At 41.0% G+C, this 24,324-nt stretch overlaps 1 long non-coding RNA gene across 2 annotated transcripts in view; it reads right to left on the minus strand.

The window, feature by feature from the left end:
- Positions 1-3,560: 3,560 nt before the first annotated feature.
- The window catches only part of LOC128082527 (uncharacterized), a 69,104-nt gene continuing 48,340 nt past the window's right edge, over positions 3,561-24,324 (minus strand). Inside the window, exons 1-2 of one of the 2 annotated variants that reach the window (XR_008207707.1) lie at positions 5,914-6,266; positions 3,561-5,686 (exon numbers count right to left, since the gene is read on the minus strand). This is a non-coding gene — a long non-coding RNA (uncharacterized LOC128082527). Of the gene's footprint in view, positions 5,687-5,913; positions 6,267-24,324 lie in introns of those variants that run through there. The other variant, XR_008207706.1, reaches the window with a different exon arrangement.

Raw genomic sequence — 24,324 nt, forward strand, 5'->3', positions numbered from 1 at the left:
CCCTGATCGTATAGACTCCACCTGGTTTTTATGTATACCACAAAGTCAACATGGGAATTGGTGCCCACATTTGGGCACCTCATTGGAAATTGTGGTCAAAAACCTCTTTACGAAATCTGGACATGGACCAGCTTGCCCTACATCACCTCATTTTTGTGCTAGGTCTATAAACCCCATTGCTTTTCCCTTTTATCACATCCCTCCTGTTCTCCCAGTTACAGAAAATCCGGCAGCACATTCTGGCAGGCCTTGCTCAGAAATATTTTCAGATCCTGAAAGGAAGGAGGATGCAGCCATAAGGTCTCAGAAAACCATGTTCATTTGTGAGCGAGAGCCTTTTGGATGCACTCACTACATTTTTAATAACGAGCTCTTTGGCAGAACTTCCTAGAATCGTTGGTCTCCTGCACCAGAAAACAAAGGCAGCCAAATCCTTTCCATTGAGTTTGCAGTTGATTGTTCTTGTTTCTTGCTCTGCTACAGGAAATACTAGAAGCCAATATCTGCAATAACTGAGATTCAAGCAGCTTTCTCACATCTGAATGTTTTGTTCTCACCAATTTATATAAATACTTCTGAAAACTCTGATCAAGTTTACCATTAAGAACAATTCCTATTATTCATTCATTATTTTCCTTTGTTTGATTTCATCTGATTTCTTCTCTATTTCTTTTTATGCTGCTCAAGAAATTTTTTTCCCTTGTAGCCCTCATACACATACAGACAGTTATCAAACCCTGCCTGATTTGTCTAATTTATTCATAATTTGTCTAATTTATTCATAGTTAGATCTTTTACTCTCTCTTTTCCCCTATGATCGCTCCCTGTGCTTTTGTTAACTTACTGAGGCTCCCAGAATGGAGTGACATTCAAGAAATTAGAGCATCATCATTACCACACTTAGGGAAAACTGTTATGTCTATGATCACTATGCTCCACCTTGCTTAGGAAGTCCTCTTATGTGACAGGTTTTCTGCTGTGATAGATACAGCCAGCAGAGATTAAATGTTCTGCCCCGTTGTTAGTCACATATAGTTACCTTTACATGTGTGTCAACTTTTCTGCTGGAGATTATTAGGAGTGAGTAATCAAAGCCATGCCAGTAACTCTTTCAGTGTTCTTTACAAGTGTTTCCCACCCATCTGTGAATGCAACGATCATTTTGTTTGCTTCTTCTTTCAGTTAATGAATGAAGACATTAAACAAAGTGAGGCGTAACTCCTGTTCCTCTCCCACAAAAACCTCCATCACCTCCTCAAACCCAACAAGTCAAAATTTGTCTTCATTTATGGCTTTTTAGCCATTGCATAGACCACAGCACTTATATCCAGGCCAGTTTGACTCAATCTTTCAAATAAGATTTTATGGTACTATCAAATGCTTCACTAAAATACAGACATATTTGTCCAGAACTTAATGTAGCTATTTTAAACTGCCTGGCCAAGCAATTAAAGTTGGAGTAGCTGGAGTAAGAGAGTCAATACCTTTTATAGAGATCTTCTGCTAGTCTATAGCCAAAAGCAATGTTTTCTAAACTGGTTTTCCTCCCTGCTAAAATACTCTGAACTCCAAAAGCTATATCAGCACATCAGAGCTGTTCAGTAACAGGAGTAAATCTGGGCACATCTCCTTGACTGGACAGATCAAGCCATTGCTCCTCTGATATTCAGATACAAAACCAGAGCCAGACTTTACACCACATCAACCTTGTTCATGCACTGCTCTACATTAGCTAAATCACCTTGTGTCTTGGTTGATCTGCCACACGTACGTGGTGTTGAGAGGAAGCCAATGTCCCCTCATGTGGAAATGTCCTTACAGCTCTTTTTGATTGCTCTGGGTTGTATTAGACCAGTGCAAAGGAGACTAGGAACTAGAAAAAGAGAAGCCCAAGACCTGAGGCCACTACTCATTGGCCTGTCAACACCCGACTTAATAGTTAACATTACAGCTAGATTTAAGAGAGAACATAAGGAGTGCATTTGTCTGGAATTACTTATCACTTTGATGCCTAGGCTCACAAGAAGAAGATATGAACAACTTTAGCAGGTCAGTATGGAAGTCCATGCCAAATAACCTCCTATCTGCAGCAGAAGCAAGAGCCCAGGAAAGAGTACAAATGTAGGTCAGTTATGCAGTGATACTTCCTCAAGACGCTTGCCCAACCTACAGTGGTTTCTGGCTCAGGCGCTTTCTGAACCAGACGTGGCGTCTTTCAATTTAATACAAAACACAGATGGATTTTAAAAAACCTCGGATGGGTTTTTCTTTCCTGAATATATCCAGTAAATTTTTAGCACTCCAAGTATCCTGTGGCAAGGAGTTCCACAGGATGACTAAGCATGGTGTCAGGAAGGATTGCTCCTTTACAGTTTAAACTGCCAGCAACAAGTTTCACTTCATGCTTCTGAGCTTTTGTATTAGAAGAATAAACAGCAGACAGATCCTTGCTCTTCTGTCCTTGTCACTCATAATTCCAGCACCCTCCATCATATCCTCTCAGCCATCTCTTTTCTGGCTCAATAAACCTGGTACATTTAATCGTTCTCAGACTGGGTGCTTTCTAAGTCCCTGTCTATCTTACTGTCCTCCTCTTCCAGTTTCACCAGTTCCTTTCCAAGCTGGTTGATTTCAGGTATTTCAGGTGCAGATGCACCGAGGATTTACAAAATGACACAATGCTTATGCTATATTCCAAAGAATTCCTAACAGTAACTTTCTTTTTGAGAGTTACAGCTACAATCTATTTTATGGGATAATCAGTTTTATAGGAGTCTGTATTGTAGCTCTAATTCTCCACAGTGATCATAGCTTGTTTAGAGCACAGGTACCATCAGAATGCCAGGACTCTCCTCTCCTGTGTATATCACTTGACATTTATCTATCCTGAATTTTATTTGATGTTTTATCATCCAGCCGTGCACTTCTGGATGAATTTTTGGCATCTCATCACAGTCAGCCTTCACATTTAGCCACTGAATAATTCAGTACTATCAGCACAGTGTTCATGCAAGTCTGTCTCCATTCTCATATTATGACTTCTTTTCGGTTTCTCCTAGGGCTGATGTGAGATCCCAATCCATCTGTCGAGTGGACTGAGCCATTCAGACCTACAGCATTAGTGACTGTTGAAATGCCTTGGAAAGTATCCTTCTCTGCTAGGATGAGTGATGTGGGAAGAGGAATAGGAAGAAATTTCCCCTTATTCCTGGAAATAAATCACAATTGTTCTTAAAGTCTGCAGACGTCTGGCTGTTGCATCATCTGAGGTTCGGGTGTTTTCAGCTAACAATCACTAACAATGAGATGCATTTCCTTCAAGGAATTTTACCATTCACACATCTGATGTTAATTCTCATTGGGCCAAAACAAGAATAGGAATAAATGACTCTTTCAGTTTATGTTTACTTTTTCCCAGGCCACAAAATATCCATTGACTATAAAACTTAAATTTACAGCATAACAAATGCACTCTTTCATAATCATTTAAAAACGCTGTCTCATAAATAATGGCACAAGAAGCTGGAGATGGCAATCTAAGAAAAAAACAAAAGCAACGCTTGTTTTCAGTTTGATTCTTTATTAATCATTTATCACTGTATCTGATAACTGAAGATATTAGGTTCTCCCCAGTCCATCATTTGAAGATGTACCACACATGGGGATGGCATGAGGGACAACTTCTTCCTCCAGGGAGCTATAGATCACATTCCGAGACTGTTATTTGCTCCTGTTTCACTATTTCTAAGGTGGAGAGGATGTTTCTTCACTCAGTGTTTTAGCCATGAATAAAACAACCCAGGAGCAAACCACATGCCATAGGGTGGCAGCACTGTAGTAGCCAGGTCATTGGGATCATACCTGGGGCTGCCCTGTTCAGGCATTGCCTGGGATCATTGCTCAGCCCCGTGTGTGCTTTGGACACATTGAGTTTTCTGGATGGATGGAAAGAGTGCCTGAGCAAATAGACACATTGGGCCAGGAAAGGGAAGAAAACGCGATGTTGATTACTATCTAAATATTGCCGCCTTTGAAGTGAGCAGGTCTGTGTTTGGGGAGGATCGAATGCGCTTTTCTCACAGTTTGAGGCACATTATGAGCTATTTTGTGTTCTTGCCATTGTGAACATTATTTCATGATGGCAAAAAAGGCTAAACAAGGTAAAGGGCAAGGGGAGCGTTAGGATATGGACGCCCTGTGGTGGATAGCACAACACAGCTCAGCAGCAGATCAGAGGGAGAACAGGAGGGACAGGGTGCTTTGGTTGTTCCCATCTACGCTGCCCTGGCCAAGAAAGAAACAGAGCGCAATAAATGATGGAGAATATCTCTCCGCATGGCATCATCCCTCCTTGCTCCTTCTTTCTGTCTGAGAAGCTGAGGTTTGAGTTTTACTCCTCCCTGGGAAAGATTTGTTCTTTCCCATTCTCTATTCTCCCATTCTCCCATTCTCCATTCTCCATTCTCCGTTCTCCACTGGGTAAAATATCAAGGAGTAACCTCATGACAAGTGGACTCACATACGTGAGGAACATGGTCAGTTTTGCATTAAATCTTTCCCACACTAATACTATGGTGTCCTGTATTGTAGATCTCAATTTTTTCATTTTATTTATTCAAATTCTTTCCTTTCTCCCTAAGTATTTGTTACAGGAAAGAGTCAGAGCACATCAGGATCATTCAAGATCAGGCCAGGACAAGCAGGACTCTCTCACATCAGCACCATGTGGGGCTTCACCACACTTAGAATGCAGTGTTGAGTCAGAGATCTGGGTTGAATTCTTCTCCCCATCTTCTGCTTGTGTCATGTAGAAGTAAAACAGAAAGCATCAGCTTGCAATAAATCCACAGATGTGTTAAGTAAAAAACAACAGAGGTCCTTTCAGCCAATTGTCAAGGAGAAAAGGCTTCAATGAGAGTATGAAAGGGCAAGCTGCTCTCCACTGAATTTGGAGGATTTCATTTTACATTTGCTCTCCAATCTGTTACAGCCTCTCTTAACAGCCCCTACTCCATCCCCTGTCCTGGCTCTGCTGCAGGCAGTGGCTGTGCTAAGACAGCACTGTCTTCTCCTTCTCTGCCAAGGGATAAGGAGTTGCCAGGAGCACTGGGGCTGCAGTAACAACTCCAGCACTGAGGGCGATTTTGGAGAGGTTAAGGGTTTAGGCAGGTGCTACAATTAAAAGGAGGGAAGCTTTCAGCTTGCGCAGGAATCGTTTTCTTAACCACAAATAAATCAGAGATCTGGCATTTTCTGCATTGCCACTCTTCAGAAACAACAACATATGACTGACTGGATCAAGGTCAAGTGTAAGGGATAAAGGGAAGAATAAGGTCACATCTATGGCTCCAAACTGAGGTATGCATTTCGAAGCCATACTGAAGACTTGGGCTCGTGTTGGTTCTGCAGAGCTACAGAAATAAATGGTGTGTATGGCCGCTGATCATCTTCTTCAGAATATGAAAACCTAACGGTAAAAAGGTCTCTATTTAGTGATGTTGGAGCACAGGGATTGCAAACTGCTTCTCTGAGCCAGCAGAGATTTCTGCAGTGGGATGGGTGCAGAGCTGAAAGTCCATGATGCTGAGTGTGGCTTTGGGAATGGTCCACAACACTTCACGCCAACAACTTCAGACTTTTCTGAGCTTTTTGCTGCCTGAAGCATGTGAAATGTGCTTGCATAAGCCTGTAGAAAAGAAAACAAATAAAGCAGAATCAGCTGTTTCACTTTTCCCTTCATATGAGCCCATCTGCTTCTAAGATTCAGTGACTCTTTGGCGTGGCCTGCCTAGGTTGAGAAGTTATGAGCAAAGGTCAGGTGCTCAGGGAGAGGAGTGCATGGAATCACAGAATCATGGAATCATTAAGGTTGGAAAAGATCTCTGAGTTAATCTAATCCAACTGTCCACCTACCATCAATATCACACATTAAACCACGTTCCTGAGTGTCACATCTCCATGGATCTTGAACACCTCCAGGGATGGTGACTCCACCTCCTCTTCAGGCATCCTGTTCCATCCACGTCAGCTTGCACATCAGGAATGACACCTCCGTTGCACCAATAGCTGTTGCAGAGCCCAGAAGCCTTCTGTATTCATAAGTGACATTATCTTCTGCGTGCACATGAAAGAGCACCCATTGCTTGTCCACAACTTTGCTGCCTGAAGATAAGGACTGTTCAAACCAGAACTGCATTTTTAAATCTTCGTTTCTTCAAAAAAACAAAACAAAACAAAACAAAACAAAACAAAAAAAAAAAAAAAAAAAAAAGAAAGAAAAAGAAAAAGAAAGAAAAAAAAGAAAAGATCTGAAGAAGGTTTCTTTTACACAACTCCCTAACAGGAGCCTTGCTCCAATTATTCCTCCACACTGAGACAACAAATGTGTCTAGCTGGGAGCCTTGCCACTTCACTTCCTCCCATGAAGAAATAAGGGAAAGGTTGAGAACCGAGGTTGTGAATCCCCGCTGTACCCCTGTAAAGTAATAATAGCAGCATCAGTAATAGCTCTTAAATCAGGAGGACTTGCTGTAGCTCACTCCCACGAGGTTTGCATGACAGCATTTAACGTTCACAGGAATGACATGTTCCCAGCAAGAGCACTCTCATTTGCATTATGGCAGGACACTGAGACCCAAGGCAGATTTTAAGTGTTGAGCAAACCTGATGTGACAACATAGTCCTTGTTTCCATACTGCGTTTAGTCTGAGCAAACCCTTTTCGGACCCTACTCCCTGCTCCAAATGAAAGCTTTGTGAAAGGCATGCACAACCTAACAGCGAGGAATATAAAGTATAAAGGCAAGGGAAATGGAAGCGAAAAGCACTCGGTTCTCCATTGACTCCAGAATTCCTATAAGCACTCACAATGCTCCATTTTCTAAGCAAAGTAAAGAGATTTAAAGCTACTCTGATAATTACCAAAATGCAGAATGAACTTTTATATGAGTTACGTTGTCTGGTTTTTTAAAATGTGAGAAGTGACTGTGGGTTAAAAATCCATTGTATTCACTACGCAAACACTGTGTCAAAGCAAGTTCTTTGTTAACCCATGGGTGAGAAATAAGCAGACATGTTTTGTCAGACACGGTGCCAGTGATAAATCCACATCATGGAGAGGAAAATATCACTGTCAGACCAAGCCGCACTCTTCAGTTATAGTCTAAACTACTCCATGGGTAACTGCCTGATTTTGCAAAATGATGAAATTAATGTCCTGACAATTTGTAAGGAGTCCAGTGTCAGGATCCAAATCCCTTTACAGCACATAGAAATGACTCGTTAATTTCAGCATGGCTTGGATCCCTCTGCTATCTGGGAAACTCCTTCAAGTAATGGTGAGATTTTGCTTATGTATAATCTGCAGAGTTACTCTTTGTCCTTTATTTGTATAATTGTGTAGGTGAAAGTTGAAATGCAACGGGGCTGAGCTTTAGCCAGAAGATGCAAAAATGATGAGAAAATTGCATCCTAATTAGAAATAAATATTTCTCCTTAGTGGACGAACTCTTCAAATCAGAATAAGGAATTTATACAAAAAAATTGCCAATGAATCAATGTGTTTTTAGGAGAATAAACTCCACAGTAGATAATAAAACTTTAATTTAGCTATATACCTTTAAAGTACTTCTCCTAGTTATTAAGTTGCTCTTACAGGCATGAAATATATCTATCAGGTATGCACAGAGGTAGGATATTGTACTATACTCATTAAAACTACCAGAAAATAGAATGTATTTTAAATGAGTAATTGAATGCATTTTCCTTGTATTCTTCTTGAAAGTTACCTAGTAATCATTTTAATGATAGGAAATTATAAATAAGATTGGTTTTTTTTTTCCTAAAGTAAAATAGAAAATTAAGATATATATCTTTTACTGCAAGCAATATGCCATTGAACACATTAATGCTGTACAAATTACAGAGAAATAAAAGTAGGTTCATAATAAAATATAAAGTAATAACTTTTCTGTATTCATAAATAATATGAAGTAACGTAGAACAAGAATTTCACTATTAATGATGTTTTAAAGTACTCTGTGGAGATTTAGAAATGGAACTGATATCTGCAGCCTCGGCAGTAACATAATACCTTTCCTCATGTTTGTATCATTGCACGGCATTGGCAGTTATTTTGTACTGAGAAGAGCATTTAATAACGTTCAATTTGTAGGTTGTGGTTGTTACTGTGTTCTGTAATTTATGACTGATTTTGTTTTTCAGATCCAGCGTCCTGTGCTTCAGAGAAATATTTTGCCAGTGGCGTTATTCAGTGTTTTTAAATCCCAATTCAACATTAATGCATTTTTAAGGAGTCACGGTATAGAACAGAAATAGAACACATTTCTGAAAACGTTTTCATACACTGCGTCGCATCCATCTCCCCACTGCTTAATAACCACCGCTGTTACTCTTGCTTTATTTTTTTGCTAGGTGTCAACATGGATGAGATACCCCTTCCCTGATTTGTAAAACCTCTCTTGTGTTGCTTGCTCAGCGGATACAACTCAAAAGTCAATAAGTAGTGAGACCACCGCTGAAACTTCATACCCTGCCTTCCAGCTCTGTAAACTCACAAAACAAGCCTCGCATTTCACCCTTCTTCCCTGGTTTTGCTTTAAACTGCATTGAATTTCAGCAGCAGCCACACAAAAATTCTTCCCATCCCGCACGTTTCCCATCAAAGAATCCAATACGTTACAACGGAGGCAGATCACGAAAAGCACAAACAAACAATCCCTACTGTACACCCAGGCAAACTGATTAAACACCAGAGGGGAAAAAAAGGTCTTAGACATCACATTTCCTGAGCTTTTCCCTTCTCAGTGCACTACTTACTTGTAATTACGTCTGGGGCCATTCCTTCCTATTCCACAGGATAAACTGGAATATACTGCTCGGCAGTTTTGTCTCTAGCTCTTTAAACACTAGAGACCTTATAAGCAAACAGCCTGTCTTTTTTTTCTTTCTTTTTTTTTTTCTTTTTTTTTTCCCCTGCCTGTTATGAAATTTTAATGATCTTCCAAGGCTCTCAGAAGCTAACCAACTTTCTTCCCTCTCCCTGCCCCAACAACTTGGCATTTCTGTAACTTTTGTTTCAGAACTGCACCCAAGTTAAATATACCAAACTGGGAAGGAATTTGAGCTTTAAAAAGGGGTTAAAGTGCCCCTTGTTTTCCTGCATCTCTTCCCACTCCTGGTAAACTGGGTTTAGGCTTGGGGAGGGCTGAAAATGCAGGTTGGGGATGCAGGATTTGGATGGAGAGTCCTCAAAAGTTGTTTCACAGAGGGGATGAGAGTGCCAGCACTGAGCAGCCTTGTGATGAATGTCTTTAGCCTTGAAACTAAGCCTCCATTCAAACCTGACCTATCTAGACTTGGGCACTCAGGTGGAGGAGAGGTGTGTGGGATGAGGTTGAGGGGATGATAAGGAGCCTTGTTCCAGTGCTCACCAGCATGCTAGTGCAATGGTTTATGTTAAAGGTGATCACAATAAAGGATCCTGATGGGGATGGCGAGGCTTTATCTTGCTGCATTCTCCCTGCATCCTTCTCTGCCTTTGGGCACTGCTAGGTCACAGCTGGGCTCAAAAGACAGCAATAGCCAATGGTGGGGCAGAGAGGTGGTGATAGATGCCAAAAAATGAGTAAAATGCCTGGTTAGTCCACATTGCTGGAATGTATTTTCTCTATTCAGTACTTATCTTTGTCTTAAACTCTGCAAATCTTTATGGTTTTTATTGAGCCCTCTCAGCTGAATACCATACGTTTCATAGTATTTGGAGAGGAGACCTTTAAAACACCTCCTGCTACAAATTCTGCATTGCTTAGATGGAAGTTACAACCTATCTGAGCACTTTCCAATTTATGCCAAACACTCTCAACCAGACGAGATGTTTAGGGAACAAGCTGGGAATCCTTCAAAATGTGGTTTTGCACATCCAAAGCATGGCAATGATGCATGAGGAGAAGGAGAACAAAGGCAGAGACCCAGATGGCTTCTCTTCAAAATCTGACACCTGAGGAGTGCCAACACGAAATATGACCTGAGTGGTAGGAGATGTACTTTGCTCAAAAACATTCGGAGTCAGCCCAACTTCCAAAGGCAGAGATGTGGTAAGAATTTCACTTCTGAGAGCACTTGTTGTCTCAAAATGAGGAGGTTTGGTTTTGCTGTGCGTGGTTGAAGAGAAGGAAAACATTTGCTGGCCTTCCCATCACCACGTATTTTCCCCATCAGTCTGTCAGTGTAGGGAACGGGGAAGAGGAGAAGAAATGGCTGTAAGAAGTATCAAGAAAAAAACATTTAGAAGAAGAAGAAGAAGAGGAAGAATTAGAGATGGGCTATGAGTTGTATGCAGCGTGGGGATTTTGGGGGACTTCAAGGGGCCCTGGCACATCCCTGCTTACAACAGCTCAGGGAAACCCATGTCCCCATGAAGGAGGGAAGAGGTTGCAGTGCCAAATTGCCCCCAACCCCCTCATTTCACATTTACCATGCTGCATGGGGCTGCACAGCTGAGTATCGCCGAGTGCTGGCCTGGGAACGGGGTCCGGGTTAGGATTCGCACACATCACTTGCTCACTCCCACGGCCCTGGGCAGCATTGTTCTCTAAAAGCAGACATGTTTCCTTCCAAGTAGCAGACATGGAAAGAAAAACACACACAAAAACAAATCATCTCGTCCTTCCTTCTCCGGATGGCGAGCAGCTTGCGTGTCACTGAGGCTTGAGGTGGATGCAGCCCCAGTCTGACAGAGGAGCTGGAGGGCTGAAGAAGTCTCCCAATGCCCTTTTCCCCTGCAAAATCCACTCCAGAGGATGGCTGACACTAAAAATTTCATCTCTTCTTTGCATGACTTCTTGATACCAGCCCTTCTGAGCACATCTCAAAGGCAGCTGAGGGCTACTCTGGATCTTTCTGCTTGTTGAACTCCACTTCTAACCATTAGAAAGGATGTGAATTAGCTCATGGCTCTATTGGGCATCACGAAATCATACAACTACAAGAATTATAGTATCATTTTAGTTGGAAGGGACACTTAAATTTCATCTGTTCATTGCAGATCCAACACACCTGCAATGAACAGGGAAAACTACAGTAACTCTAATATTCACCCAGTGCTGCCCCCTGTAAAGCCTGGAACTTCCTAAAGTCTTTCAGGATTTAGGGCTGCAGAGAGAAATCATTGCAGACAGGAGCAGAAATAGCCATGAGATATTGCACTTGGTTTCATCTGGTTGTCAAGCCATGAAGGTACTCAACATCAGATAAAGTTCCAAAGAAAAGTGGTCCTGGGTACTTTGATAGGGAAAAAAACATCCTTCATCATAGAATCTCAGCCACTTGTTGTCCTGGCTCTGTTATCTGACCCAATTTTTTTCAAACCTACTTACAAAATAATGGGTAAATCATAACAGGCTGAAAACATGGTTGGGTATCTGTCCTGCTGCTCAAGCTTTTGGCTGCTTTTGGGTCATTAAACAGCCCCGGCTCTACACAACTCAACAAATATGACCTGAACTTTCCCCTGGGGTCTGCCACCTTCATACAACAAGGGCACATATTCCACAGCTGGGGAGCTGTTATTCGATTCGGACTGTACCACAGGTCAGAATTTATGACTTTGTTATTATTCTGTTTGTGAGTTTTACGGCCACACGGGTCCCGCGGGAACCCGGAGCACTTTCGCTTGGCCATGTCAGTCAGACATTCATAACGCACCGCAAAGGAAGTATTGAAAATGCTGGGAATATCCTGTGTAACACTGTCTCTCATCTCTCTGACCCTCAGGTAAGGGCCAGACTTTGTTTGCGCCCAGCAGCGGAGGAAGCCGATAAAGGGCATAAGAGGAACATTGAGGGGGAGTGGATGGCAACGAACACTCGGCAGCACTGCTGCCAGACACCTCTACTGCCCTGTTTGTTCCCTGTAATGACACATGTCCCCTATTTCCTGATCAGAACCTCCATCGTGTTGCGCTCAGTGTTTTATTGCCCTCTGATGTTGAGCCAGGAGCTGCACAATGGGAGTTAACCTCGTGGCGATGAGTTTAACCACTCCAGTTCATCTGCTGACTCCTCAGAGCGTTAATGGCTTTGGGGCACACAGAGGTAGTTTTTCTCACCTCCAGTGTATAAACACACCACGCTACCCAGATTTTACTGCAAACAACCGACAGCAACAGTGACATCCTGAAAACACTGGGTTTTGTCTTGCCAATGGTTTGCCAAGGAGGATGGCCAAGGCTTATCATTCACTCATCCTCACTCTTCTGGAAGTCAAAAGCTTCACAACACTTCCCTTGCTGGGGCCAGGGGATTTGATGGGGGTGTTGCATTCTTTGTCTGACATCTCTGCTGAGGAATTTTTCTCTTCAAAGGCAATAGTGGCACTGTGTTTTACAAAACCCAATGCTTGACACTACTCGCGTTTGGAGGCTGAAAATATTAATATAAATATAAATATTGTTACTCTTATCCTTTCATAGCCAGTCCATCCAGGATGGATGTGAAGATACATGTAATTAACATGTTTCATTTACCAGCATGACACTCAAGCTAAGCTTGCAATTATACTACAAATATAGAAACATTACCTAACAAGAAAGATATAACCCTCTGGTATCCAATGATACAGTTATTCTGTAACAGAGGATGAACTTTCTAAGCACTTTTTTTTTCTTTTTTTTTTTTTTTTCTTTCCTTTTTCAGTCTGAAGAAGTGATTCAGTTCTCCACCTGTCTACAGAATATATCATCTTAATTCAGCATACCTCAGTGCCTGCTGGGCAAGGGGAATGGGATACCCAAAGCAAAGGCTGAGCTGGGAACCCTATAACCTAATAAGGCAGGCAGCTCTACAAAGGCATCTACAATTCCCCTCAGTTTTTCTCCTGAGGGGCGGTTGCTATTTATCCTTGAGGAGCACAAACATCTGACTGCAGTGTCCACAGCTGCATGCTGAGCACGTTGCACATTTCTACATTGTGGCAACTGCTGGCTACTCTCTGTGGATGCTTTGGTAAGCATTGCTGGGGTAGTGAAACCAGCACCCATATCCTTTCTGCAAGATCCAATCTCTATTATTGGCTGCTTGTGTCAAGGCTGACCCTAAAAGCCAAAAATGAGCTCTAGGAAGTCAGAAGTGACCCACTTGCCTCATGTCACCACCTCCACATCCCCAGCACCACAGAGCATCATGAGAACAAGAAAGCATCCAAAGAGAGTCAGATTGGATGGGACTCTGAGCACCTGATTGAGCTGTAGGTGTCCCTGCTCATCTCAGGGGAGAAGACATTTAAAGGTCCATTCCAGCTCACATGATTCTGTGATTCTACTCCATGATTCTCTGCAGCCCCATGCAGGAAGGCCATTGCTCAGCAGAGCTGCTGTCCCACATCTATCAGCCAGGAGAGTGGGCATGGGAATGAGGTGAGCAGTGCCATCTTAAGAAACATTACATCTGCTTTGCAAGTTAAAAAATAAAAAATAAAGAATAACAATAATAAAAAAATGCTTCTCTATGCTAGGAGAATTTTTCTTTCAGAAACTTCTGAATGAGGGAGCCAACAATTTGTAAAGAAAAACAAAATACAGGGAAAATGTGGATAAACTCTGCCTCACTGCAATGCTGCAGGCAGTGCTTGTACAAATGCAATCTGCTTTTCTGACATTCAGCAGAAAGTCTGAGTAGCCAGCAGAATAGGAAAAAGAGAAGGAGAGCCTGATTTCACGTTTAATCTTAGTGAGTCTAATATTGCAAATATTCTGTAGCCACTTGAATGCCTGCATCTGGACTTGTGCATATGTGCGACATACAGAAGAATTTCAGGGCAGAGCCTCATTAATGGAGCACAACTCCCTGTTTGGGCACATAAACTAATCCATGCGGGTGCCTAAATTTGCACTTCACACTTTTGGTGCATTGTTATACATTTGTATGGGGGAAAAGGCGTAGAGTTGCCTGGCAGTTTGGGGTGACCTGGCATTATTTCAGTCCTGGCACTCCCCAGACCTACTTGCATTTTTTTTATTCCTCATGACATCCTGTAGAAATTCCTTCTGGTCTGAGAGTTTCCATTCTTGATCCCCATCCAAAGGTGAGCATTCGCTGTTGAAGGTTTGCTCTAAATTGATTTAACTATTTTTAAAAGTTACTCATTGCTGAATAAATATGCCTTTCCCCCTGCAAATGTATTTCCATCATTTCCTTCTCCGAAGGGAGCAGGGGGGATATAGTAAAACATTTTAGAAAGAATAGTCTTGTTGATACCGAGGGAGCTAAATGAAAGAGAAACAAAGAGAGCAAACAGGATATTTATGGCAACTCTGGAGAGCTCTCTGCATGTAGCCATTAAAAATAGCCCTCGAACAAACAATATTGGCTTTCTGCTCTATCCTTAAATACAGAGAACAACCTCTGACAGGCTCATGTACATCCAAAATGCACATGGGTAACTGTGGATTGGCAGGTGAAATGAAACAGTTCTGAGCATGTTTCTAACCCATGCAAAAAAAAGCAGTTTGACTTGTGCACAGAATGGGTTACACATGCTGCTCAGTTTTAATACGTAGCTTAATTATTTGCTACATATTCCCCTGGAGAAAGCTTATAATTCTTTAGGGGAAAGCAAAACGTAGCAAAGTTAGGCAGCTCGTGTGCCTTTCCCAGCTTCAAACATTAAGTTGCTGCCCTCCCTTTTGAAAAGTGAGAAGCTAAAACGGTCCCAGGGAAAAAAAATAAATGCAAAGTTTATTTCCTAATTAAATACAGGAGGAAAGGTTTACATGGTTTGCATGTGTCTCTTAAAGAAGGGAAGGGAAGGGTAGGAGAGGGGAGGGAAGGAAATAAATCATAATGTTTTCCCATAATATCTTCCCAGTTTAGATATCACTGATTTACAGTGAATAGATCTGCTAATGCAGTTTTCTTATCCAACAAATGCATCCAAAATTGTCCTGTATTGCCCCAAATGTTCATTTTTCTGAAAAAAAAAAAAAAATAAATAAAAAGAGAGAGAGAGAAAATACTGTTTCCCTTTTGGTTTGCAAACATTTGTCACCAATACAACCACAAGGTCTTCCACTGTCCATCAGAAACGTGCTGAAAGAAAGTATTGCCTGAGATACATCTTCCTTAGACAGTTTTGTCCTTCCTGTTCTGTTCCCCAGCAAACATATCAAATACTGCTTTAGAAAGCTGGTTTGAACAAGTAAGCCAGTGTTTCAGCATTCTTTCTATTTTTCCAGCTGAATTTAAATTTTTTTTTTTTTAACATAAATGGCTTCATTAACGTCAATTTGTGGATCTGTTAAAATGTAGGTGGTCTGATGTCTTAAATATGACTGTAAATTTGTTCCACTCCACCACGCTGAAAAACGCTTCAGTGGAATACGACACACGGGACTCAGCATTACCATCCAACCTCCTTTTTTCTCTCTGTTTACAAAAACAGCTGTGTCACAGATAGCCCTCCCCTCCCTTTGCTCCTCTGACCTCTTATTCTGAAATCCTCTTGGATTGCCTCCAGGGAGGGCAAATATTCCCTCCACCTTCCCCCAGAATTGTGTGTTCCTTTAACCTTGGAACAATCTTTATCCACTAAAAATAGACTCCCCAACTCCAAACTTCTTGTGCATTTTGACATTCTGTTCTCCTCGATGGGTCACATGCACTGTCCCAGTCCCCTTGCCAATGGTGACAGGACCACAATGTGTCACCAAAATTTTAGACAGGAGTTGCAATGATCAGACGTTCCTGAAAAAGTGGCTTGAAGAGAAGCTTTTCATATGCAGAGTGGTAGAGAAAAAAACCCCCACAGAATTACAGAATCATGGAAACTAGAAATGGAGAACTGATGAGGTCACCCAGCACTTTCTTTGCTGTTTCAGGATATTTCCCTATGACACTGACTGGTTTAAAAGCCCCAAAGGAAACATCTGCTGCAAATATTTGAGAACACTATTCATGACCCAAGATATCTCCCAGTATTTCTGACATTTAGACTGAATTCTTGCTTTCAGCATAGCAACCTGTCCCTTCATATCATGAACCACTACTTGTCATTCCATCCCATCTTCATGGAAGGACTTGAGGCGGTACTGACAAATTCTCCATAAGGAATGTTTTTTTTCTTATCTTCCCCTTGGGTATTTTGGGGATAATATTCCTTCCTGATTCAACAAAAAGTAGGTAATTAGGATACATTAGCTTTTAGATTCTTCTTTGGTTTCAACAGCTCTTCTGGTGACTCTTCAAGACCAAACTGCTTCAAGTGCCAATCCCACTGATCCCCCATCTGTGACCATGAGCATTTGAAGGATCAACAAATTATCCTTCAACCCAGGATAGGCAGAATCAAATATGCATCTGAACTATTAGGTGAGAGGAAGCTGCCTTAATCAGGAAAACATTAGGGGAGCTGGACTAGATGTCCATTGAAGGTCCCTTCCAATTCAGATGATTGTATGATTCTACCACTGCTGCACAGCCAAAAGGTATCCGTAAAGCATGCACATACACTGTAGTAGTTTCAGAGAAAATTAAGTTAATGCAGGGATTACCCTTGGATTGTCCAGATTTGAGGCATGTATTGGCACTGAAACTGAGCTTCAGAGGGGTTCCCTTTGGCAGCAGTATTACTGTACCCCATGTCACCATGTATTTGCTTGAAATTAGTCGCTCAGACACATCATCAATCGCTTGTATTTTTGAGATGGGAAATACTTGTGTTAATTAAGAACAGCACAGTGAAAAAGGGGTTGAAGAAAAGCAAATCTGAAAACTTAAAGCAATGAGGAGCTCCAACAGGTTGGTGGTCTGGCATGGTTATAATGTTCTTTTTTTGGGTTTCCTTGCTGCTAGGAGAAAATCCTCAGGGCTGAAGGCCCACAGCTCCAAGTAAAACTTTTTGCATCAGCATCCTGGTAGTGCCATATATCACTTTCATTTGAGAACTGTCCTCACAATCCCTGCTTGTTCCTGATCAATACTTCACTATGAATAAAAGTGAACAGAACAAATGGAAAAGATTTATTAACTCTTCTGATATGTTAAAAACATTCTGTCAAAGAATTTGAGAAATGCTTCTCATATTTAGTGTTCAGAGACAGAAAATCCCTTTTGAGAAAGGCAAGGTATGTAAAATACATCAGTACCTCAGTGTGGAAATCCAGACCTGGCTCGCTATATACATTACTGATGAATAGGTATTATTGAAAACTGCATGTGGTTCTTAGCAAGGAGAGCAGCTCCACGTAAGAATGAGAAAGCAATTGTCAGCACTCAAGGAGAAACACTGGTCACATCTTTAAGGGAGTTGAGAGAATGGGAGGCTTTAAGATGGTAAAACACAAGATTAATGGAATTGGGAGAAGCTGTTGACAGAATTTCTTGAGGGGAATGAAATTGGAAAGTGATACTTGTTGGGACACAGCCCTTGGAAATTTGCAGCAGTCTAAAGCTATATACAGATCTACTCACTGTAATAAAAGTATGGTCTGAAAAGAAATGAGTATTTGAACCGCATGTCAGAAAGTCACTGCTGGAGTGTGATTCCAAAAAGCACGTTGCAATGCAGTGAATGAATCACAGACCACAGGGTACATAACATATGCTAAATGAATCCAACATGATACACTGTAGTACAGGGCAATCATCACCTTCAGCATTATCATCAGAAAGCAATAACCAATATGCCACCTTCTTCCAAAGAATTTTTCAAAGGTTAGGACAACATGCAGTGAAATTAGGGATGTCTACACAGGAACAAACCACACCTCCATCCAAACCATTTTCCAGTTTGTGCCTCCTGGGTTTACTGGACTAGCATAAAAGGAGTAGCTTGTAGTCCAGATCAGACTAATGTGCGGCTATTGGGATGGAGGAAGAAACAGGAAAATGTATCAAAGAATGTATTGGTTTTGCATATAGATTATATTCTGGTATTTTCTTCTCAATATTTGCACTGAGAAGCAAAGGAGAATGGCAGTGCTAAAACATGCAGCAAATTCATGGCCAGGAGTTTGATGGCAAGTCTTTTTTCTTCTGTGCCTGGCAAGGAGGAAAGGAGTTCTATTGGAAGTAGACATAGTTTCCATGCCTCTGTCAACTCCAAATTAGACTGTACTGTTGGAGAACACCTTTAATCAACTGGAAGCTGGTCAACCCTCTTCATGGGTTGGGCATGTCACTGGAATAATGCAGTAACATCAGAGGGCTGTGAGCTATGCTCCAGTTGGAGTTCTGACTGTTAAAGCTCTAAGTGGATTAAGTGGTGCTTTTTCTTTTTTCTTTTTCTTTTTTCTTCTGGATGGAAACAGCCTCAGACGCTGACAGGAGATTGGAGTGAACAGGCACAGTGCTCACGCAAAGTGATTTGTCTAAGGAGTGGTCAAGATCTAAATGGCATTCAAAGAAAGCAGACACTTCCAAGGGCAGAACACTCTCCTGGGGCACTGACTGAAGGCCTACTTGGACCTAAGAAGCTATTTTTTGTCTGAAGGGACAGCATGCAAAGATGATACTAGGAGGTCTACCCTGTGAGGTCTTCCGAATCCCTCAAGGCCATGTTGATTGTACCCAGATTGTGAAAGTCAAAGCCATTTCAGGCAAAACGAGTACAGCAGTAGGAAAATCAGCTGGAAATATGCTTTTCAAAACTTCCACAACATGAAATGAATAGAGTTTGGTCACTTCTTCCACACCTCCTCACCACCACATTTAGAAGATGTTGTTCAAATGAAAACAGAACAGATCAAAGTTGTTGTTTCCCCCCCACCCCATCCCCCCCCTTTTTTTTTTTTTTTTTGGTCATTTGTTTGTTTTAAACTTAGAGCTAAAATAGATTAAACGAATGACAGGACCTGGAGATGCATCTGATGATCTGGATGCTTGGGTCTGAATCTTACAACAAATCTTGGAGGTGTTCGAGAAAAGGGTAGGTGTCACAATGAGTGACACAGTTTAGTGGTCATGCTGGTGATGTGTTGATGATTGCACTAGATAATCTTAGAGCTCTTGATGTATACCAGATAAGGTAAATAGTGTTGTGGAAGAAGCATCTGTGTCCCTTGAAGAGCAGGGATGTGTTTTCTTGAAGGAGCTCATTTTTGATTTTTAATGAGGAAAACAGAATAGAATTTTCAAGGGAATCTCAAACATTCAAGTGACACTTCAGTCTTCCTTCACAATCTTGATTGCCAAGACAAAATTTATTGATATCAGCCTTCTAAACTGTTTTGCTAGAGAAGAGTGAACTAATTTCACACAATAAGTTGTTGGAGTTGGGGTGCAAACTCTCTTCTACCTGTTTTTATCTGTTGGTAGGCACTGCTGTGGTTCCACATAAGGAAATATTAATTACCTGTTCACACTGTCTTTCTTCCACACAATTCCTTGCTTCATTCAAAGCCTCAGATAGAAAGTACAGTGGGAATGAATCCAGGCTGTGCCTCAAAGCAGACTCTTTTGCAAGTCTCTCACCTCTTTTTTCACAGTAGTTGGAAGGGGCATGAACTTGTAGCAATTGGATATTTAAAGGCTTTATAGAATGGGGCCAATTCAAGGGTATTCTGATCCAAGCACTTCCTAATCTTCCAAGAGATTGACTTTACAACTTACACATCCCTTATAAATGCAGATTTTAGATGTGCTGCACAGTTAAAAAGAGGCTGGCACTGTAGAAAATTCTAAGTTGGTACTGTATAAAAATGACAAAGAACAATTATTTAGGAAAGCTTACAGGAGTTATACTGGGTAGTGGCAATTAGCATTGACTGTCTTAACTGTGTTGTTATCTTAAGACCTACAAAAAAGCGTTCATATAAAGGAGATGAGGCAAATGACCTGAAAGACTTCATTGTATGAAACAGGTCTACAACGATCCCATTAAATGGCAAGGAGAATATGTACCATCTATTTGCTTCCCCTCTCAGATAAATGAGCCTATCCCCTACTTTGATCCCCTTGCTCCTTATGACTTTTTTCCTTTCACATAAAAAATTCCTTTCATAACATGGGCACTGAAAGTCCTACCTCATTCAGAGTGTGAAAAGATGTCAGGAGCTGGCTCTGTAAGGTTTACAGGAGCAATTAATCAATCACCTCTACACTCTTGGTGAGCTGGGCTTGCACCAACATTGCCTGCCAGGTTCAGCCAAACAAGTATTTGATCTAAATATGCTACAGCAAAACCCAACATTTGTGTATGATTACCCAAATTACAAAGCCATTTTGTAATATGCCCATAACAAATTAAATGAAAAAATATGTACAATAATGAGGTCTTTATTTTCCAACTTTTATTTTCTATAGCAAATGAATAAATTGAATGATTTGGGCACCGAAACCTCCGGTCCACCTTGCCCTAAACAAACTCTGGAGTGATTGCAGAAATGAAGAGGTAATTAACTGGGAGTTAGCTCAACCAGCTGCTCTCTGTATTACTGAGGCAGACTAAGCCTTTGGCAACTTGGTTGGGTAACACCCCTCAGCAATTTTCAGCGTGTCTTTTCTTGGAGTCTTTAACGTAGCCAAAACCCCAGGAATCCACAGGTTTTAAAATGATCAAATCCACAATTTTGCCCGCCTGTCATGTTCATGCTGCAGACTTAGCGGATCTCTTAGAATAAGGTTTACAGCACGTCTTCTGGATTTGATTAGAAGAAAATCTGTACTTCATCTTAACTCCTCCACTTTTTCTGCCCTAGACCTGAGGAATGCAATATTGGCTTCTCCCTTGGCAACTCCCACATTTGTAGCAAACGCTTCTGAGCTGGGTTTCTATCTAGATTTTGCTTAAACTGTTCTAATTCCCACCTGAACACCGTGGCATCTGTAGCATTTAAAGAAAGAAAGCGTTAGTACATATATATAACTACTAATTATCTACATATTTAATACTTGGGAACCTATTATGCTCAAAACTATATGGTCTTTCATGCTGCATTTATCAAATTAATTTACTACAGTCAGTAAAGAAGTACCAATGGCAAATTCCCTCCATCCATAACACAAAATACACGTGATTAAATGAAAAGTCTTACTCAATTGAATTTATTTCTAGAGAATATAGAAGAGTTTTCCAGTTTGCTGAAACATGCTCTACAATGGAGTATGTTCACTTTTTTTCATTTCATTTTTTCTGGACCTCATATAACATAATTCAGAAATTGATTTGGAATTGAAAATTAATAGCTTATGGGAAGTTAGTTTCTCCCTCTTGTTATTTCATTTTTGCTATAATATATGCAACCCATTTAGCAACAAATGTCAATTTTCAAGAAAATACTAGCATGGGGCTTTCAACTGATGACAAGCTTCCTCTTAGCAAGTCAAAGGAAAGCTTTTCCTACTTTCTGTGCAATATATTTTGGTGGGTCTCATGTAATCAGAGCTTGGACAAGCTATTCCATCCTTCCTCCTAATATTTTACCTGCTACATAGTTTATCTTAATTAAACTTCCATAATTAACCCCCATATCTCTAGCCTTTGTAAATCATGTCCTGTGTGAGCAAAGAAGAGAGGTGAGAAGATTTCCCACAAACAAGCTGCAGACACAATGCTTGGGAAGGATTTCTCTGCTGCCTGCTGATAGTAGCTGCTGGAAGTGAGCGGAAGGGGATGAGAGGTGATATTAGCAAAATGCAAACAGATAAGGGAAGAAAAATGGGGTTTGTTTATCGTTTCTGGCAGGGATTCAGTGTTCTGTGCTGTATGAGATGGCCCAGATTCCAGAAAAACTCCTGCATAGGTATAGATTGCTCTGAAAATACAGACCTGTCATCTTCGATTTCGGTTTGCAGTGTATCCAAAATATCAGTTTCATTTCCTCACTGCAGATGAACTATAAAACAGGGGTTCCTGGAGTCCACTGAGCTCTGGTACCTCACTATTCCTTCACATCAAAATTAGGAGAACTTTAAATCGACTCACACACATCTGTAACTGAATTTTGCCTGGAGATGGATCTTGTTCTATTGCTCAACTATTTTAGTGGACCTAATTTGTATCATCTAATGCTCATAGTAAGTCCTTTGTTTAAAATAGGAATTAACCACTCAAAATGATGCTAGCAGAAAGGAGAAAAAGGAGACTACTCGAGGAATTTTCTGAAGCTGTAAGTATGGAAAAAAGAAGTAGACATACCCATTTATTCTTCTTCTAAATCTGACAGGTGTTTAAGCCAAGCTTCATCAAAGCAGTTCATCAAAGAACTGCCATTCACTGTGAAATATTGATCAGCTTGTACTTAGGAGGAAGATTCAGAAGGTTTTAAATGAGATAATTGCTTTAGAAAATAGTATTGCTTATATCACATCTAAAGGAAGCTTTGAACCATTGGAGTAAGTTAAGGTAGATTCCAATTCCCAATTAAATCAATGACCAAACAAATGACCACAATACAACCCCAGTTTCATTTCTGTGTAAGCTGATTTTTTAAATATTTTTAATTTTTTTTTTATGTTGGGGCTGTCTTTAGCCAAAATCTCAGTTTGTTTTTGGTCCAATTGCCATGTACCTCAGAATTTCTGATTTGTCTGCACAAGTGAAAGTGAAACTGAGCTGAGTCCACATGGGTGAATCTGACCTTTATAAGCAGCTCTAATTTCCCTCGAGGCAGTTTTCTAGAAGTTCAAAACCTGTTGTGATGAACCTTGGTAGACTTTTCAGTCTAAAAAAAAAAAAAAAAAAAGAAAGAGAAAAGAAAAAAAAAAGACCAGATCAGGGCAATTTTTACCTGGTTTCCAGTTTCATAGCTATGGCTGGCCAAAACAGTTGGCTTTTCTCTAAGTACTTGTATTTTTTTTCATGCACAAAAAGTCATATTTAGACCTCACTACCTTCTCTGGAAAAAATAATTTAAAAAAATTTCTCTGAGATCAAAATGGAACAAAATAAGGGCCTTCTCCTTGGCCTACAAAATACATGTTTAATTTACTTCTAAGAATTTTTTGCTTTTTTGTAAACTGGTCACCTAGGACTGTTGTGTGCTTTAAATTTCCTCCCATTCATAGCTGAAACACTTGGAGTATGATTTCCCAATTACGAAGCCAAGAAAATTTTACTTCTGAACATCATCTCCTGGGTTTTCTGGGGAAATAAAAACTGATTTATCATAAAACCAAACAGGCTGAAAAACTTCATCGTTCTTGTAAATGTCCCAGTAAATATGTAAACTTCGCTTTTCACCCTCTGCTTTTAAGCAAATCTTTTTGAAATATAAGTCAAGGAGGTCACAGCATATCACCGTACATGGCTTAGGCAAAGATTAGCTTCCCCTTCTTGAAGAGCTCATTTTAATCAGGCATTCAGGTTATGTAACAGATGCTGCTGAAAATCCAAAAGGTGCAATAAATCCCTCGGTCTGACACAAGAGAAAATAAGTTGAGTGACCACAGAACGTGGAGTGAAAGGTCTGTGTGTTGCTCAGCTCCCCGACTCGAGCCTGGTGGTGACTGCGTATTGTCAGGAACAACCTCTCCTCCCATGAAACTATTCCTCCTCCTCCCTCCATGAAGACTGCAATCTGCAGATTTTACGAGCCAGTGCCCAGACCCCCCAACATGGGACTCGATCTATCCTTCAGGGTCCAGTTGGAACATTTTTCAATTAATGGATCCTTCATAGACGGTTGACACCTCAGCGAGTAAGTTCTGGAGCTGCTTTTAGCCAGAGACACACAGCTTAAGCTTTTCAACAGCTGCTTTATCTCTGCTTCTCACCCCTACCCCCATCCCAATTTAAGTTTAAGATGAGCCTCCACCCCTGAAACCCACGATATCTCACTCCAAAGTCCTGTCAGAGCCACAACCAAGGCCATAAATTTCCCAGCTGGGTCACAGTACTCCCTATTCATTTACTGAAACATTATAAATGTGTCCAGGCTCTGAGTGAAACCTAATCCTGACATTCCCCGCATGGCAATTCCTGCGACTGATGGCAGGGTCATCTGGAATTACCATCGCCTTATCTGATTACAAACTTATCACCTGCATTTCAACACTGAGTGCTCGGTGATGCCGGGTAAAATCAAGCCCTCTGCTATTCGAATGGCATCAGCCATTCACAGATACGGGTTGCTTGGATGTGCTTTGCCAGGGAGCAAAATAAATGAGCTGGATGAGTACTCTAAAGACATCCAAAGATGGACCACAGTGGGGAAGGAATAGGAAATGAAGACAAAGAAATTTTGCAGTCTGGAGCTTGGCAAAGCCAGAGCTCTCAAGGAAGGGGAGAATCTGTAGCTGTTGTGAAACAGAATCTCTTCACTGAAACTAATAATCTCTGTTTGATTATAGTTTGTGTAGGACCTTTACCATGT

The sequence above is a fragment of the Tympanuchus pallidicinctus genome, unplaced genomic scaffold, assembly GCF_026119805.1.
Source record: "Tympanuchus pallidicinctus isolate F22 unplaced genomic scaffold, pur_lepc_1.0 scaffold22, whole genome shotgun sequence".
NCBI classification, from domain to species: Eukaryota; Metazoa; Chordata; class Aves; order Galliformes; family Phasianidae; genus Tympanuchus; species Tympanuchus pallidicinctus.